Source organism: Tursiops truncatus, chromosome 15, assembly GCF_011762595.2.
Source record: "Tursiops truncatus isolate mTurTru1 chromosome 15, mTurTru1.mat.Y, whole genome shotgun sequence".
Classification (NCBI taxonomy): Eukaryota; Metazoa; Chordata; class Mammalia; order Artiodactyla; family Delphinidae; genus Tursiops; species Tursiops truncatus.
The window spans coordinates 73,000,010-73,017,428 of record NC_047048.1 but is presented as its reverse complement, the minus strand read 5'-3'; the positions used below and the strand labels follow the sequence as shown (position 1 = coordinate 73,017,428).

At 40.6% G+C, this 17,419-nt stretch overlaps 1 protein-coding gene across 4 annotated transcripts in view; it reads right to left on the bottom strand.

Moving 5' to 3' along the window:
* The window catches only part of NCOA3 (nuclear receptor coactivator 3), a 121,696-nt gene extending 105,735 nt beyond the window's left edge, over positions 1-15,961 (bottom strand). For 3 of the 4 annotated variants that reach the window (XM_033841140.2, XM_033841139.2, XM_033841141.2), the window contains exon 1: positions 15,807-15,961. The gene's annotated coding sequence lies outside the window, so the exon portion shown is untranslated. The remainder of the gene's footprint in view (positions 1-15,806) is intronic. The other variant, XM_073793078.1, reaches the window with a different exon arrangement.
* Between the last annotated feature and the right edge of the window lie 1,458 nt (positions 15,962-17,419).

The window sequence follows — 17,419 nt, the reverse complement described above, 5'->3', positions numbered from 1 at the left end:
CAAAGTCTTAAAACACTAAGATATGTACATCTGTTGTATCACTTTGAATGCTCAAATTCCCCACTGCAGAAATGCTTGAGTTTAAATCAATGAAATCTGAATTTTTTTATTTCATTCCTTAACACCACTGTTAGGCATTTGCCATGAAAGAGATGAAACAAGGTAGAAGTGGGTGATTACAGTACAGTATTTGTAATCTACTCATCATCATTCTGCTTTGCCAGCTTATAGAACTGGGCAACCTGGACTTCCCTCATTAGGAAAAGAGTGTAATACTGTTTGCCTTTAAATTTGAAAAAGCAAAGTAAAAACAGTTATCAGTTTTAATATAAAGCCTACTGACTCTTTGAAAAGATTAATAAGAACCTGAAATAGAGATTAAAGTGTTTCTTTGTTTTTTTAATTTATTTTATTTATTTTTGCTGTGTTGGGTCTTCGTTTCTGTGCCAGGGCTTTCTCTAGTTGTGGCAAGCAGGGGCCATTCTTCATCGTGGTGCGCGGGCCTCTCACTATCGCAGCCTCTCTTGTTGTGGAGCACAGGCTCCAGACGCGCAGGCTCAGTAGTTGTGGCCCACGGGCCCAGTTGCTCCGCAGCATGTGGGATCTTCCCGGACCGGGGCACGAACCCGTGTCCCCTGCATTAGCAGGCAGATTCTCAACCACTGCGCCACCAGGGAAGCCCTAAAGTGTTTCTTGAATCACACCAAGTTAATATTGAGCTTATGCAAATTTTTAAACTTTCTTTTAATTTTCTGAGCATTCTTCAATATAGTATAAAATCCTCTAAAAATGTACACAGCATTATGACTAAAAGAATGACTTTATATATCTATATTCTCAGCTATATAATAAACCTACTGAATATTTAAAAATCAAAATACACTTAAAACTAACAGAAATTTTGGAATCAAGATTTTTAAATAACTTTCCAAGTTCAGTTTTATGGCCACGCTATCCAGGCAGAGATGAAACAAACATAACAGTATGATGTGTGAATTTATGCACTGCTCACTAAAAGCTGGCCAGATGCCATTTTATCATTGATAGAGTAGCTTCAAATTCCACTCAGAGTGCAACTGCAGTTGCGCTGAATCCAGCAGTAAAAGCATGCCTGCATGTTATTACGGGAAATAGTGGAAAATTTCACAGGCTGACATCCAGAATGTCTGTGGTTCTTTTTCATATTTCTTTCTTCCTGCAAAGCAGTTATTAGACCAGTAGTTGGATTTTTTTTTTAAGCTGGAAATTTCCACTGGTTTTTTTAAATGAGCCTTCTTAAATGTAAGTTGCAAAATGTTCCAAAATCCCAGCATGACAAAAAGAATAAATCAGACAGAAAAGAATTAAAATACGTATGTTCAAATTAGGGTAAGGGGACTGGTTAGTAAATTAAGGTGTCACTCTATTCGAGTAAAGAAAAAGAAGTGTCTGGGAAGATAGGGGATTTAAGGTTACAATAATGTAATATTAATACTAACTGTGGGGCTTCCCTGGTGGCGCAGTGGTTGAGAGTCCGCCTGCCGATGCAGGGGACATGGGTTCGTGCCCCGGTCCGGGAAGATCCCACATGCCGCGGAGCAGCTAGGCCCGTGAGCCATGGCCGCTGAGCCTGCGCGTCCGGAGCCTGTGCTCCGCAACGGGAGAGGCCACAACAGTGAGAGGCCCAGTACCGCAAAAAAAAAAAAAAAAATATATATATATATATATATAAAACTTAATGATAAATTTGACAAAAGATTATATAAGATTGTACGCTGACAACTACAAATCACTGTTAAAGAGAAATTAAAGAAGACCCAAAAAAATGGAGATATATATATAACATGTTCATGGAAAAGACAATATTTTTAAGAAATCCATTCTTCCCAAACTGATCAACTGATTCAATGCAATCACAATCAAAATCACAACAGACATTTTGCATAAATCGGTAAGATTTTAACAAATATATGGAAATGCAAAGGATCTAAAATACCCAAAATAATTTTTTAAAAAAAGAAAAAGTTGGAGGACTTCCCCTATCTGATTTCAAGGCTGGAGTAGAGACAGATTGAAATATATATCAATGGAACAGAAGAGACTCCAAAAATTGACCTACACATATTTGACTATTTGAATTTCAACAAAGATGCCAAATCAATTCAATGGGGAATGTATAACCTTTTCAACAAATGGTGCTGGAAAAGTTCAATACAATGTAGCAAAATATGAACCTCACCACTTACCTCACACCATATACAGCAATTACCTCAAATAGGTCAGAGACCTAAATTTAAGAGCTACAACTATAAAACTTACAGGAAAAAAAATGAGAAAAATCTTTAGCAAAGATTTCTTAACTGCAACACAAAAATCAATAAATTGAATTCCAATAGCAATTAAAAACTTCTACTCTTCCAAAAACTTATGAAAATGGAAAGACAAACCACAGACTCAAATATTTCTAAAACACATATCCAAAAAAGGTTTTGTACCTGGAATAAAAGAAGTCTTACATCTCAGTAACATAAACCCAACTCAAAAATGGGCAAAAGAGGGCTTCCCTGGTGGCACAGTGGTTGAGGGTCCACCTGCCGATGCAGGGGACACGGGTTCGTGCCCTGGTCCGGGAAGATCCTACATGCCGCGGAGCGGCTGGGCCCGTGAGCCATGGCCGCTGAGCCTGCGCATCCGGAGCCTGTGCTCCGCAACGGGAGAGGCCACAACAGTGAGAGGCCCGCGTACGGCAAAAAAAAAAAAAAAAAAATGGGCAAAAGATATGAACAGACACTTCACCAGAAAAGATATACCAATGGCAAGTAAGCACATAAAAATATATTCAACATCATTAGTCATTAGGAAAACTCAAAGCCACAATGAGCTACCACTATATACCCACTAGAATGGCAAGCATCAGAAAGACTCACCATACCAAGTGCTGATGAGGATGTGAAACAACCTGAACTATCATACGCTGCTGGGAGAAATATATAATGGTACAATCGTGTTGAGAAACAAGTGGCAGTTTCTTAAAATTTTTAAATGTTAAACATACACTTAGCATATAACCCAGCCATGCCATTCCTGGACACTTACTCAAAAGTAATGAAAGCATTTGTTCACACAAAGCCTTGCAACACAAATGTCATAAAAGCTCTATTTTTGATAACCAAAAACTGGACACAACCCAACTGTTTAATAGGTGAATGGATAAATAACTTGTGATATACCTATACAACGCAATAGTACTAAACAATAAAAAATGAAACTATTAACATATGCAACATGAATAAATCTCTAAATAACTATAAGTGAAAGAAGCCAGCCTCCCCCAAAGAAAATGTACATACTATATGTATAATTTCATATATTAAAAGTTCTCAAAAATACAAGTTAATCTTTAGTAACACCAAGCAGATCAGTAATTGCCTGAAGATGGGGGAGGGATGGATTACAAAGGGATACAGGAGGGATCAGATTTTGGACTTCAAAGGTAACAGGTGTTTCCGTTATTGTAATTATGACGGATTCATGGGTAGACATACACATCAAAACCCAAATTGTACAATTTAAATATATGCAATTAATTGTCAATTACACCTCAAAGTTGGAGAAAAAAAGAAAACAGCAAACTATAGTGATAGAAAGCAGAACAGTGGATGATTGAATACAAAACCCCAAACAGGACTGAACGCAAATGAGCAAGAACTTTCTGGGGTGATGGAAATGTTCTGTATCCTGATTATGGTGATGGTAAAACCGTTTACATTCATCAAAACTCAAGCTGCGGGCTTCCCTGGTGGCACAGTGGTTGAGAATCTGCCTGCCAATGCAGGGGACACAGGTTCGAGTCCTGGTCTGGGAAGATCCCACATGCCGTGGAGCAAATGGGCCTGTGAGCCAAAATTACTGAGCCTGCGTGTCTGGAGCCTGTGCTCCGCAACAAGGGAGGCCGCGATAGTGAGAGGCCCCCACTTGCCACACTAGAGAAAGCCCTCGCACAGAAACAAAGACCCAACACAGCCATAAATAAATAAATAAATAAATTTAAATCATATGGGCTTCTAAGAAGACCTCTGCTTAAAATAAAAAAAAACACCTCAAGCTGCACACTTAAAATGACTGAATTTTATTATAAGTAAATTACACCTCAATAAAGCAGATTTCTAAAATTTAAAACAGCATACCCAAATGTTACCTAGGTACATTTTAAACAACTTTAAATATACTAAAAGGAACAAATATATACAGTTACAACATATTATAGTCTATCACACCTCATTAATCTATGCTACCAGTTTGACATCCTAACTGGGTTTTTTTTTTTTTTTTACATTTTTTAATTTTTATGTATTTTTTTATTTTATGTTAAAGAAAAACAAAAAAGCACTAGAAGAAACACATGAAAAGATTTTTTTAATTTCTCAAACTATAAAATTTGATGCCACTATATATTACTCAGAAATGAGGGAATCAGGCACTTCACACACTGCTGGTGGATTTGTCAATTGATACAACCTCTAAAGGGAGCAAGCTGCAGTATCTATAAAAAGTTTAAATTCATAGTCTTTTTTTTTTTTTTTTTTTTTTGCGGTATGCGGGCCTCTCACTGTTGTGGCCTCTCCCGTTGCGGAGCACAGGCTCCGGACGCGCAGGCACAGTGGCCCTGACTCACGGGCCCACCCGCTCCGCGGCATGTGGGATCTTCCCAGGTCAGGGCATGAATCCGTGTCCCCTGCATCGGCAGGCGGACTCTCAACCACTGTGCCACCAGGGAAGCCCCTCATAGTCTTTAAAGTAGCATTCTCCATCTACAAATTTTTATATACTTCATAACAAAACATGAGAACAAAGAAACATGTATGAATACACTTACAGCTTTGTTTGTAGTAATATGAAACTGGAAAAATTATGATATATCCATACAGTGGGACACTGTGTAACCATTAGAAAGAACTTAGTAGCTATAAATATAGATATGAAACCTCTCCGAGATCATTTAAAAAGTATACAGTCCAGAAGAGGGCTTCTGAGCGCCAGTTACATTGGTGTTCATTTTATGAAAATTTATCAGACTGTACTGTGCACTTTTCTGAATGTATATTACACTTCAATATAAAGTTTTTCCCAAAACATGGGAGAAATTCATTAAAGTTAAAGTTTTTAAGCACATGCATTTATATGCCTAGAGTAACAATGGTTGCCTCTGGGCAGGGGATAGGGAAGTCAGCTGAGGAAGGTGCCTTACTTTCCACTGTATATCCTTTGGTACCTTTTGAATTTATCCCATGTGCACCTGTTACATATTTCAAAAAATATTTCTGAACTGAGACCATCTTGAACTGTATCTATGTATGAGTTGGGTTTTTTTAATACAGAAATAAACTCGAGGCAGAGATGGATTTAGGTCCATAATAGCTCTTCATAACCGAATTTCAAACTTTATACTCATTACAAGTTTCACCTTCACTGTCCTTATAACCAGTAAGCAGTTTAAATTTCAACCTAGAAAATAAATTTTAAAAGACTCACCTTTTCTACTTTGAATAGGGTTTTGTGTATGACTTCATCTGAAGAAGAAAAAAAGGGCTCTGCATCGAAAAACCCAGACTATTAAATGAGATCATGTACATGCAGCACAGAACAAGGTCCAGGCACACAGGCAATCGATAAATGGTAGCTTTTATCTTTCATATCTAAGAATATGAATCAGAACACAGGAAAGAGAATTTTATTCGGGTAAGAGGGGGAAGGTAGAGCAAAGGAGACAACTGCAACTAAAGTATAAGATACACAGATATGGGAATTCCTTGGCAGTCCAGTGGTTAGGACTCTGAGCTCTCACTGCTGAGGGCCAGGGTTCAATCCCTGGTCAGGGAACTTGGATTCTACAAGCCATGTGGCGCAGCCAAAAAAATAATAATAATAATAAAAATAAAGTATAAGATATACAGATAGAATTAAGGAGATGATGCTGGAAATGTAGATTAGAGTCATACTATGAAAGGCTATGGGAACTCCATAGGAGTTCAGTTGCAAACTCTGAGACAAAGAACAACAGAAGATTTCATGCCTTCAAGCAGTCAAACAACATGAAAGGACAAAAAAAGAGAAACAGTCACTCTCATGGACAAAAGGTGAGAGCATTAGTATAACCTCTTTGGAGGTAACTGGGTAAGTGGTATTAAAGTTTTAAATGTACGTTTCTTTTGATTCAAAAATTTCATTTTTAAGACTTCTGTACTAAAACATACTCATACCAGCACACAGATCTACATATAGTTCACTGTAGCATCATTCAAAATAATAAAAGATTGGAAACAGCAATGAGGAACTGGTTAAATAAATTATATCCATTCATATAATGGAATATTATACAGCCTTTTTAAAATATGAGATATAGAAGGCTCTCCAAGTTCTTTTGCTAAATAAAAATAGTGGAAGCTCCCATTTGTTAATTAAAAAGGGAGGATGAGAGAATAGAAAAAAAGAAACTAAAGAGACATCCATAATCCCATGTACAGAATTATCCTCTAACAGTAGTAGCCTTGGGGGGGGGCGGGTAGCTATAATGACCAAAGACCTAGAGGTAGCAGGAGCCTTACTTTCACTTTTTCACATATATATATATATATATTTTTTTTTTTCCAGCGGCCATGGCTCACGGGCCCAGCCGCTCCGCCACATGTGGGATCTTCCAGGACCAGGGCACAAACCTGTGTCCCCTGCATCGGCAGGCGGACTCTCAACCACTGCGCCCCCAGGGAAGCCCTCACATATATTTTTAAATGAAATTTTTTAAACATTATAATTTTATGTTAAGTAAACACTACAGAATAAAAGAATTGGGGAAGGGAGAAGATTAGAAGCAGCAATTAGTTCCGTTCAGATCTACTCCATCTCCTCCATGAAGTTTCCTTAAAAATCCCAGCTGAAAATGACCTTTTCTTCCTCTGAACTTCTGAACCACTTTATGTTGCTGCAACTATGTTTTTTCAATTATACTCATTTCTCAGCTAGATTGTAAACTCCTAGATCACAAAGGGATTTTAATGCCCACAACATTTAACACAATTCTTTGAAGAACAGTGGTACTGAATAAAAACATTTGAGCAACTTACAGAAGGACTGCTCGGTCCTAGGGCAAGTGGCAAATAAGAATGTGGTATTCTAAGGCCCAGACACGATTTATCTGGGCCAACTCTTCGAGGGAGACACAAGTCCCAAGCAAACCGTTAGGACTCTAATTTTATCTCGATTTCCAAGTAGAAAATTTGACTTGAGAGCTGAACTCTAGAAACTTTCACATTCAAACACCAAGCATTTGGGGGGGACTTAAAGTGAGTATCACTGAAAAGAGGATTTTAAAAGCTTATAAAAGTAATGGTCCCTATCTCAAAGAATAGACAATTTGACTGAATCCGTCCTACCAATCAATAAATACTGGCTCTTGGTCTTCCCTGCTGGCGCAGTAGTTATGAATCCACCTGTCAAGGCAGGAGACACGGGTTTGAGCCCTCGTCCAGGAAGATCCCACATGCCCCGGAGCAACTAAGCCCATGCACCACAACTACAGAGCCGCATGCCACAACTACTGAAGCCCACGTGCCTAGAGCCCACGCACCACAACAAAGAGTAGCCCCCGCTTGCCGCAACTAGAGAAAAGCCCGCACGCAGCAGCTAAGACCCAATGCAGCCAAAAATAAATAAATAAATTTTTAAAATAATAAAATGAAATAAAAAATTTAAAACTCCCTTAAAAATATAAATACTCATGCACAGAAGGAGATAATTAAGATTCATATCAGGAAATAAGAGGTATATTTTCAGTTGTGGTAGTCTGGGAAATTTACTTAAATGAGATAGGATCTGAGCCGGGCCTTATGACTAGACTAGATAGCAAGGGAGAAGAGCAGAAAAAATCAGCATGACTGAAACAAGGGGCAACAAAAGTGGGAAAGATTGATTTAAAAAAAAAAAAAGACTGCGATAAGAACTGAACATTAGGTTAAGGAATTTGGATTGTACTCTGCAGATTTTTAAGCAAAAAATGTGATCAAAATGTTTAAAAAGTTTAAACTGGCAGAAGAACAGGAGTAGCGAAAGGGCAGAGACTAACTGGAAAGCTATTATAGTAATCTAGAAATAAAGGGTCTGGACTACTTTTAGAAACTGGAATGAAAATATATTTAAGAAAAATGTATCAATAGGAGTCTACAAAAGCAAAATCAGGGCTTCCCTGGTGGCGCAGTGGTTGAGAGTCCGCCTGCCGATGCAGGGGACACGGATTCGTGCCCCGGTCCGGGAAGATCCCATATGCTGCAGAGCAGCTGGGCCCGTGAGCCATGGCCGCTGAGTCTGCACGTCCGGAGCCTGTGCTCCGCAACGGGGGGAGGCCACAACAGTGAGAGGCCCACGTACCGCAAAAAAAAAAAAGCAAAATCACATGACTGAATTTTTTTATATATAAATGTATTTATTTATTTATTTTTGGCTGCGTTGGGTCTTTGTTGCTGTGCGCAGGCTTTCTCTAGCTGCGGCGAGCGGGGGCTACTCTTCGTTGCGGTGGGCGGGCTTCTCATTGCGGTGGCTTCTCTTGTTGCGCAGCATGGGCTCTAGGCACATGGGCTTTAGTAGTTGTGGCATGCGAGCTCAGCAGTTGTGGCTCTCCCGCTCCAGAGCGCAGGCTCAGTAGTTGTGGCACACGAGCTCAGCTGCTCCACGGCATGTGGGATCTTCCTGGACCAGGGCTCGAACCTGAGTCCCCTGCCTTGGCAGGCAGATTCTTAACCACTGCACCACCAGGGAAGCCCCCATAACTGAATATTTAAATAATCAAGTCTTGAAATGTTTTATCTCTGCACTCTTGCTAATGATTTCTCACCAAGAGGAACTGTGCTCTCTCCATAATAAAATCATAGTCATTCTTCAAAGCCCTGCATCCTGATCACCTGGTCCCTTTCCTCCACTGAACTTCTCCAAGATCTTTATAGGCAAAACAGATTACCTTGTTCTGAAGTGATGTGAGTACCTGATTGATTGTGTGCACTTGGAGGTCAAAACCTCTTTAACTCTGAGTGCCTTAAATAGTACAAAGCTTAATAAACACTGATTAAGTATGTGTGTTTATGGGGGAGTGGGCAGCAGCCAAGCAGTAGCCAATTAAAGATGACTGAAGCTATAAAAAAAAAAGATTGAAGCTTAAGGCCTCAGAGGTAAGAGAACAGTAGAATGAAAGTCAGTTTTAGAAGTCACATGTGGGAGCTATTTTGTACTATGGTTAAAAAAAAGGGAGACTGAAGGTACTGGGCAAGTTCATGATTTCAGGTTCACCTAATTTGGGGCCCACACACCTAAGGCTTCCACCATTCTCGATGTGGTTATGCACTTTGAAAGTAGCTTTCTGAATTAACGTTACTGGTTCCCAGCGAAATTATGTGTAAAACTTAATATACTAATAGTCCTGTCTCATATGAAAAGACACCACTGACCCTCCAACAGATGCAATGTGTGCGTGGAGTTATTTCGCTCACTTAGTGAAGTTAGATTTTCCTAGATGCAGCCAAACACTTGCTCTGACAGCACTGGAGCCGACTCTCTTGGATGGGATGAAAGTACTGTCATAAAACACAACCACCACCAGGCAGGTAAAAGAGGAGAGAGATGAGTCTGGTTGGAGCAGAGAGTGTGTAGACTAAATTTAGACACAATCTGGTTAAGAGAAAACTGGGTTATCCTTAAAGTATTTTCAAATACAGTTGCCAAATTTCAATCTAGAAACGAAACCAAGCTGATGTAGCTACTCTACAGAGTGACTTAAATTCAATAATCCATTTCACTGATGACAGCTTTACTGAGAGTAAAGAAAATATGACTTCATTTTCTTACACCAGAAGGAAGAGGTTGAAGAGTCTCTCCCTCCCGGCCCCCAACACACACACACAACACAAATTTTGCCCTTGTAGCATATATTACTATGGTGAAGTCAGGATCTCAAAGTCATCCTGTCCCCAAACTCATGAGTCAGCACAGAAACCTGCATCTTCACACCATTATCTGGCATAAACTGCTCAATCCATTTGATATTTGACAAAAAAAAAAAATTTTTAAGGCCATTCTACATATCTATACGATGTTTTAAGTTTATAGGATTTTCTAATACAAGGAACCTTGGAAGATCATATACGCCACCTCTTTGTGTTATAAATTTAAAAGCAGACCTAGAGAGGTTGATTTGCAATCTCAGAGTACAAACTTGCAAATTCAAACTCTTCACTGGTACTATTCTTTTCAAAATAACAAGCTAACAAATGATACTGCTCAGGTAACAAAGGGGGAAATATTTAAAGGATTTCACGTGTAGGGTTTTTTTAATTAAAATTGTTTTAAAACTGGGCATATGATCACACTGCTCTTTCCACCAATAACAACTCTCTTCTATAAAAATGTCGGTTTTGGACACTTAGATTTTGATAAACATTTCCTCTCAAAGTAAAAATTACTTGGTTTTAGATTTCACTTAAACAGAAGAGCAAAGAATATTTACTCTAAAAGTCTCCCCCCTCCCCTTTTCTTGTATGTTAAAACCCTTTCTTCCCCTTCCCCAAGCTTTCTCCCCTTTTGTACTCAAGTTCTCAAATGCACAAGATGGAGGAACAATACCACAATACAACTGCAGGCTTCCTGCCTACTAGTCAGTCATTATTCTTAAGACTTGAGAACTTTCAAAACACTGGTTGGGTTGCTTTGAAATTCCCTCTTTCAGATTTTCCCTCCTTCATGGGACATCTATTTAAAAGAATGACTTCAAAAATGTCTTGCTGCACCCAATCAAAATGCTCTAAGCAAACTAAAAATGTTAGCTTTAGATATGAAGGTAGGATGTAAATGCCTGAAGTTTGACAAACACCAATCTAAAACTAGAGTGTATTTCTGGCCAAGCATAAGAACAGTATTTTTCTCATGTTTATTAACCCTATTTCTGAAAAATTCCACATTTATATGGAAGAATCTTAAAGATTACATTACCATCTCGTTCTTTTTAACAATACCATATAGAAATCTAAAGGTCTAAAACTACATTGAGCTGGACAGAAAAGGGTTACCTTAATTATTGCTGACAAAGAATAGTTCACACTAAAATGAGGTATATTTTATTTTTAAAATTTTCAGGGGCAGAAAAAAATGACCAGCAGCAGTCACCTGGAAACCTGGGGAATTTCCCATTTCCTATGACCACATTTGGATCGTGGCAGTAGTACTTACTAATAAACTTATTTGGTTGTTGAGATAAACTAATGGAGCTACTCTAGACAGAGACATGGGGGGAGGATGGGGGATAAATTATCTGCCCAGCTCACAGTGGGTTCCTTTTTAAAGGCAAAAGCATTAAAAATGAAGGTGAAACACACTGGCTCATGAGTAACAACTTGTCAAACTGTTACAATAAACAGTTTGCCATAAGAAACAAATAAAAAATTTTCCCACATCTCTAACAAAAACAAAAAGACCAATTTATTTCAAACAATATTCAATAAAGCTCAATCCCAGTACAACAAAATAATTTAGCTAGTCCCCTGGAGTTTGTTATAATGGGATTTAACCTGTACACTCAACGTTCAATTAACCATGAGGCTTATCCTAATTGAGGATTATGCTGACTTCTGCAGTCCTTTCCCATCTATCCAGCTACCACTCCTACTCAGCTGCCATAGCTACCAAAAGCAAAGCCGCAGGGAGCAGTAGATTATCCATTACTATGTGATACCCAGGCCAATATTCTCCCATCATGTGGATGATGAAGAGGTTAAATTTAGTAATCTAGTCAGCCTACTTTCCAAAAAGTGAAGTTTCGTAACCCTCGCTTGCAGTCTCTAACTAAAGAGATTAAAATTTTCTGAAGAATTCTTTCATAGGTGAACAGTAAAATCACACTCTTTCCTAGAACATATCAATAAAAAATATTAACAGAAAAGAAAAAAATAGGACACTGATGTTCCTAATGAAAAATAGGAAAAGGGACAAACAGGAAACACTAGTCCATTTGCTCTTAGACCATTCTTTGAAATAGGTAAAGCCTCTGTGCCAGTTAGGTCAGACTTCTTTCCTTTTCCTCTAGGCCACAAAGTTTACTACACAGGTAGTTAAATAAACCTTTATTACTGTCCCTCTGTAAATTGACCTAGACCGAAGAACCTACCAAACTGAGTTAATACTGACGAAATTGGGAACTGGCAGTATGTAGTCTAAGATTATCCGGTTTGTGGATAAATCAGCCTTCTAGACACTGCAGGTCTTCCTTTCAACTCCTGCTGTGTATCTTCTGGCAATTTTCCTGTTCATTTAACAACTTTCCACCAGAAGATTGGAAAGGGAAAGGCGATTAAATTCAAGTCAATTCCATCATTTGTTAGGGAGCTGAAAATAAGGTTAGGCTCTAGATAAATTATATCCTTAACCCAAAATAATCTTCTCCCAGAAACCCTGTCAGAAAACCAATGGGCCAAATGAATTTACCTAGCTATCATTAACAAAGTGAAGGAATAAACCTCAGTACAATCGAACCCCTCCCCCACCTGAACTGTAAAAGGTTCATTTTGTAATCCCCTCCCCCACCCCAAAAAGCACTCATAAAGGAAAAGAAAATGCCTACATTTTACTGCAGCACTCAACCTCAATGCTATCCCTGAGAATCTAAACTACCATACACTCACCTATTTCCTTAAAGTGTTGAACTGTGAGGAAAAAGAAAAGTTAACATACATTTCCAATACTAATTTCCTGCTCCCAGAGCTTTAACCACTCAATAATGCAAAAAAGGAATATTCTACACCACAGAGTAAATTCAAACCAAACTGGGACAGGTACTCCCTAGTTTAACCTTTGAGAAACTCCAGTTCCTCTTCAATCATGATCAACAACTCTTGTTTTTCTAGGCCTAGGTAGCATTTAAAGAGTAACAATTGTGTTAAAGTGTGGTCACTTGGCTGTGTAGACAGCCACTGGAGGCTATATTCATTCTAAACTTGCAACAAATTAAAAGTTTGCAAAAGTAGTCCACATCCTCTGGCCAAGGCTTGAAATTATACAGTCTAAAAAAATTGTAGAAAGAAACCCTAAAGCCGTTTATTTTAACACCAATTAGGGATAGGACAATAGGAGTTTGGGTTTTTTATCTTACCCTATTGTCCAAGCTAAAATATAAGTCATTCTTTTAGAAGACTTCTCAAAAACCTACTAGTCTTCAAGTTAAAAGGAACTATTCTATATAGAATTATACTACTAATGCTCAAAGGACTGAATTTAAAAGAAAAATAAACCTCTTTATCTTTAATATGTCCCTGACATAGTAAGAAAGTTTACTTCAAATGACCAATCAAGAAGGCATTGGTAAGTAATCATTTCAGCAACTATTTTTTATTTACGTGACTCCTAGAAAAAGGGTCCAGGGTCCAACAGAACGTTCACTCTTTATTGAATGAATTCTAATTTATTTGCTTGGGGGTGGGGGATGGCGATGTATAGAAATAATTTCTATATGGGGAAAACATAGCATACTCACTTTCAAAATATATTTAATATAATCCCTAATCTCCTAATCTTTAATATCATTGAATTTTTTTAATGAAGTTAGTGTTGATAAATTTAAAACCAGCATTCTAAAACATTTTTTTTTTATCCTGTTAATTATACTACGGTTGTTATGCATTTTCAAAGCCTCTGTAGTGAAGGAATATTTTATGGTAGAAACATTTCCTGTAACTGCTCTAGAAACATTACAGCTTCCCACTTAGTCCACAATCCTCATGTCCGATATGTACTTGTATATACCAGAAGCTATGCCTTTTAATGCTGATTAGACAGTTAAGTCATTTCTATCGATACATAAAATTCCCCTATAATTTAGGATCGCAGGCAATCTAGATTACTACTCATTTAAATGCAGAACCTGAAGCAACCTCCAGTAACAGAAGCTATAGTGTTCAATATCATTTTACATGTTACAGAGGCTTCATCTTACATACAAACAATGAACCCTGGCAGGGTTCTTCACCCTAAAGCCCCACAGATTGTTATTTCCTTAAGGGTGCTAATAGATCAGGCAACATAAGCAGTAAGTTTGGAAGAGCTTTTCTAATAGCCATCGACAATTGTTGAAGACAGTAAAGAGAAAGCAGTATTCCCACCCCATCTTCCCTTTCTTTGGTTCATTCTTTTTCCCTGCTTTTGGTATCCAACAGGGGTGTGTTTCGAATGAAAATTCTTTAATTATTCCAAAAACCAAGAATACTCTAGAAACCAGTAACAGTCGTTGCTTCCTGGGAATGGGAACTGGAGGGTTTAGAGTAGGACAGAGGTTCGTTTTTCTTTTTGTACCCTCCCAGTTGTCCCTAGACCAGTTATATTGGGTATAACCTATCCTAAACTAACAAGCAATAACTGAATTTGTTTTCAAGAACACAAACTTACAGATTTCCATTTCACATTTTGGTTTATGCGTCAATCACAAGCCTTACGATTTTTTTTTTTCCTCCCATCCTCTAAATAACCTGCTGCAACAAATAAGTGATGCGTTCCTGCAGCCAGGGACCAGTTAGGTGGATCCGAGACCAGGCGTCTGAATCAAGGAGATGAAGCAATCTCACTCAATACTACCAGCACTCTCACTCATCTCATTCAACTCCATTTCAAACCGCTGCAGCAAGACACAGCTGGTACTTGCCTTCCTGTTTCTTTACGGTACGGGCTTAATAACAAAAACAGGTTGGCTTTGAAGCGCTGCTGCTCAAAAAGTGCAAGAAGGAAGTCTTCACATTCGGGAAGGAGAGAGAAAAAAAAAAAAGTTCCGACTTCTAGAGAATTTCAGACCTTTCGTGTCTTTCCATTTGAGAAGCCCCAACTCCTACTGCTAGTGAGATTTCGAGACGATGCTCTCTGCCTCTCACAGCTGCTCTTTTGGTTAACTTTTCCACCCTGAGTGCCCTCAAACTGCCTAGGAAGCAACTAAGCCCTCCAACTACTCGTGGGTTGTTTTTCTAAAGCATGTTTAAGACAAACTACTTAAACCATCACAAATTGAATCAATGTACGTAAGATTAGAGATGGAGACAAGAAAAAAAGAGTAATAATAAAGACAGCCCAATCCCAAATTTAATTCACTAACTTCCACTTGCCATTTCCCAGCCTTCACACCCGAGGTAGCAAAATGCCTTTTTACTGAGAAAAACTGCTGAGAACCTACCCGTGCCCAAAATGGAAATCCCGCAGATAATTCGTGTTAAAATATTTAAAATGCCCAAGTGCAGGAGGAAACACGGCAACAAAATCCAACCCGATTCTCAATACGACTTGGAGGCTGGGCTGGGGGTGAGCGGGGGGTCTGTGCGGTTCCCCCCCCCCGATTCTTCCGAATAACTACGAGACGCCGAGGCAGCGGGAGGAGGGGTCGCGGGGAGCTTTCAAAAGCACCCCGAGGGCTGCGGGAGGGTAAAACTTTAGGGACAGGCGGGAAAAATGGACCCCCGCGGTCCCCCCCAAAACTCCTCGGGGTGACCCCTCCACGCGGGGACCCCCCTCGCACTCCCAAGCCAGCTGCCGCCTAACCTCGACACCCCTCCTCCGGCCGCGGGCCGCCCCCAGGCTGCGGGGAAGCGGCGCGGCCCCGACACGCCGAAACTATCTCCGCGCGCCCCCCGCACAGCGCGTCCCGCAGCGCCTCGGCGGAGCCGGAGCCGCCGGCTCGCCGCAGCCCGGGAGACTCGCCCTCTTCCCTCCGCCTCGCACTCCACCCCCTTGCCCGCCGCCGCTCTTCCTTTATCTCCACTCACCGCCCGCCGCCATTTTCCTCGCAGCTCGGCTTTAAATCGGAAGCTCGCCGCTCAGCACTCAGCCAGCAGCCGCTGCAGCCGCCGCCGCCGCCACCACAAACTCAGCAGCCGCAGCCGCCGCCGTTACTGTGGAGGGGCTGAGGCAGTAGCCGCGGGAGCCGAGGCGCGGGGGCCGCCGGGATATGTAGTCTCGCGGCCACGCCCAGCACTACCGGTCCCAGGGGGCCTTGCGCGGCCGGGGCGGTGGGTGGTCCCGCCCGGTCAGGCTTCCGTGGCGCGAGGGCGTGGCCGAGTGGAGCCTGGGGCCGCTTTCGCTCACTTACCACCTGGGACCCGCGGCGGGATCCGGGGAACTGGAGTGCAACCCTAGCCTTGTCCTTAATTTTTTCATACTTGTTTTTGTCCAGTAATATCTAACACTTATGGAGCGTTTATTGTGTGCCAAGCACTGATCCTCAAAACAAGCATCCCTTAGGGACCACTGTTAGACTCAGTGTTCAAATGAGCAAACTGAGGCACAAGGTCAGAAGCCACGGGGCTGTTCATTAGATGCTAAAGTCACTGGGTGAAAGGTTGTTGGGCAATAGTATATTCACTATTTATTCAGTCCCAAAGTATAATATCAACCCACGGAGTACACAGCACCTACAAAGGGGAACAGCTGGCTTTGCACTGGGGCGATCTGGCAGACAACACCCTAACCAAGCGATCAAATCACCAGTCACTATCACTTAGCATCACCAATAATGGATCAAACTGAAATTATGCGTCTTCTGATATGATGCAGTGGGGAAAATGTAACGCCCCCTCCGTAGTATTGTTGCCAAAAAACAAAAAAAGCTAACCTGAACATAACTATGAAAAAAAACAATTAGGCATATCCAGAATGGTGAGGCATGCTACAAAATGCCTAGCCTGGACTTGTAAAAATATCCAAGCGTGAAAGGTGAGAACCAAATGCAGGGCTTCCCTGGTGGCGCAGTGGTTAGGAATCCACCTGCCAATGCAAGGGACATGTGTTCTAGCCTTGGCCCTGGGAAGATCCCACATGAGGCGGAGCAGCTAAGCTCGTGCACCACAACTACTGAGCCTGCGCTCTAGAGCTTGCCTGCCACAACTACTGAGCCCGCATGCCACAACTACTGAAGCCCGCACGCCTAGAGCCGTTGCTACACAACAAGAGAAGCCACTGCAGTGAGAAGCCCGCACACCACAACGAAGAGAGAGAAGGCCCACGCACGTCAACAAAGACCCAAGGCAGCCAAAAATAATAATTAATTAATTCTTTTAAAAATGCAATAGGTGGGCCTTGGCTGAATCCAGGTTTTGTTTGTTTATTATAAAAAGGATTTGGGGGGAAATTTTGATATGGACTGTATACTAGATAATAATATTTAATCAGTATTAAATGTCTTGAGCATGACTAGAATAAAATAAATAACCACTTGCTAGCTCCACCACCGCCATTTCCCACCTGGACTACTGCAGTAGCCTCCTCACTGTTCTCCCTGCTTGCATTCCACTCTTTCCCCTGGAGTCTATTCTCAACATAGCAGCCAGAGGGATCCTGGTAAAAACCAAGTCACTTTATGTCTGTCTTCCAAACTCTTTGC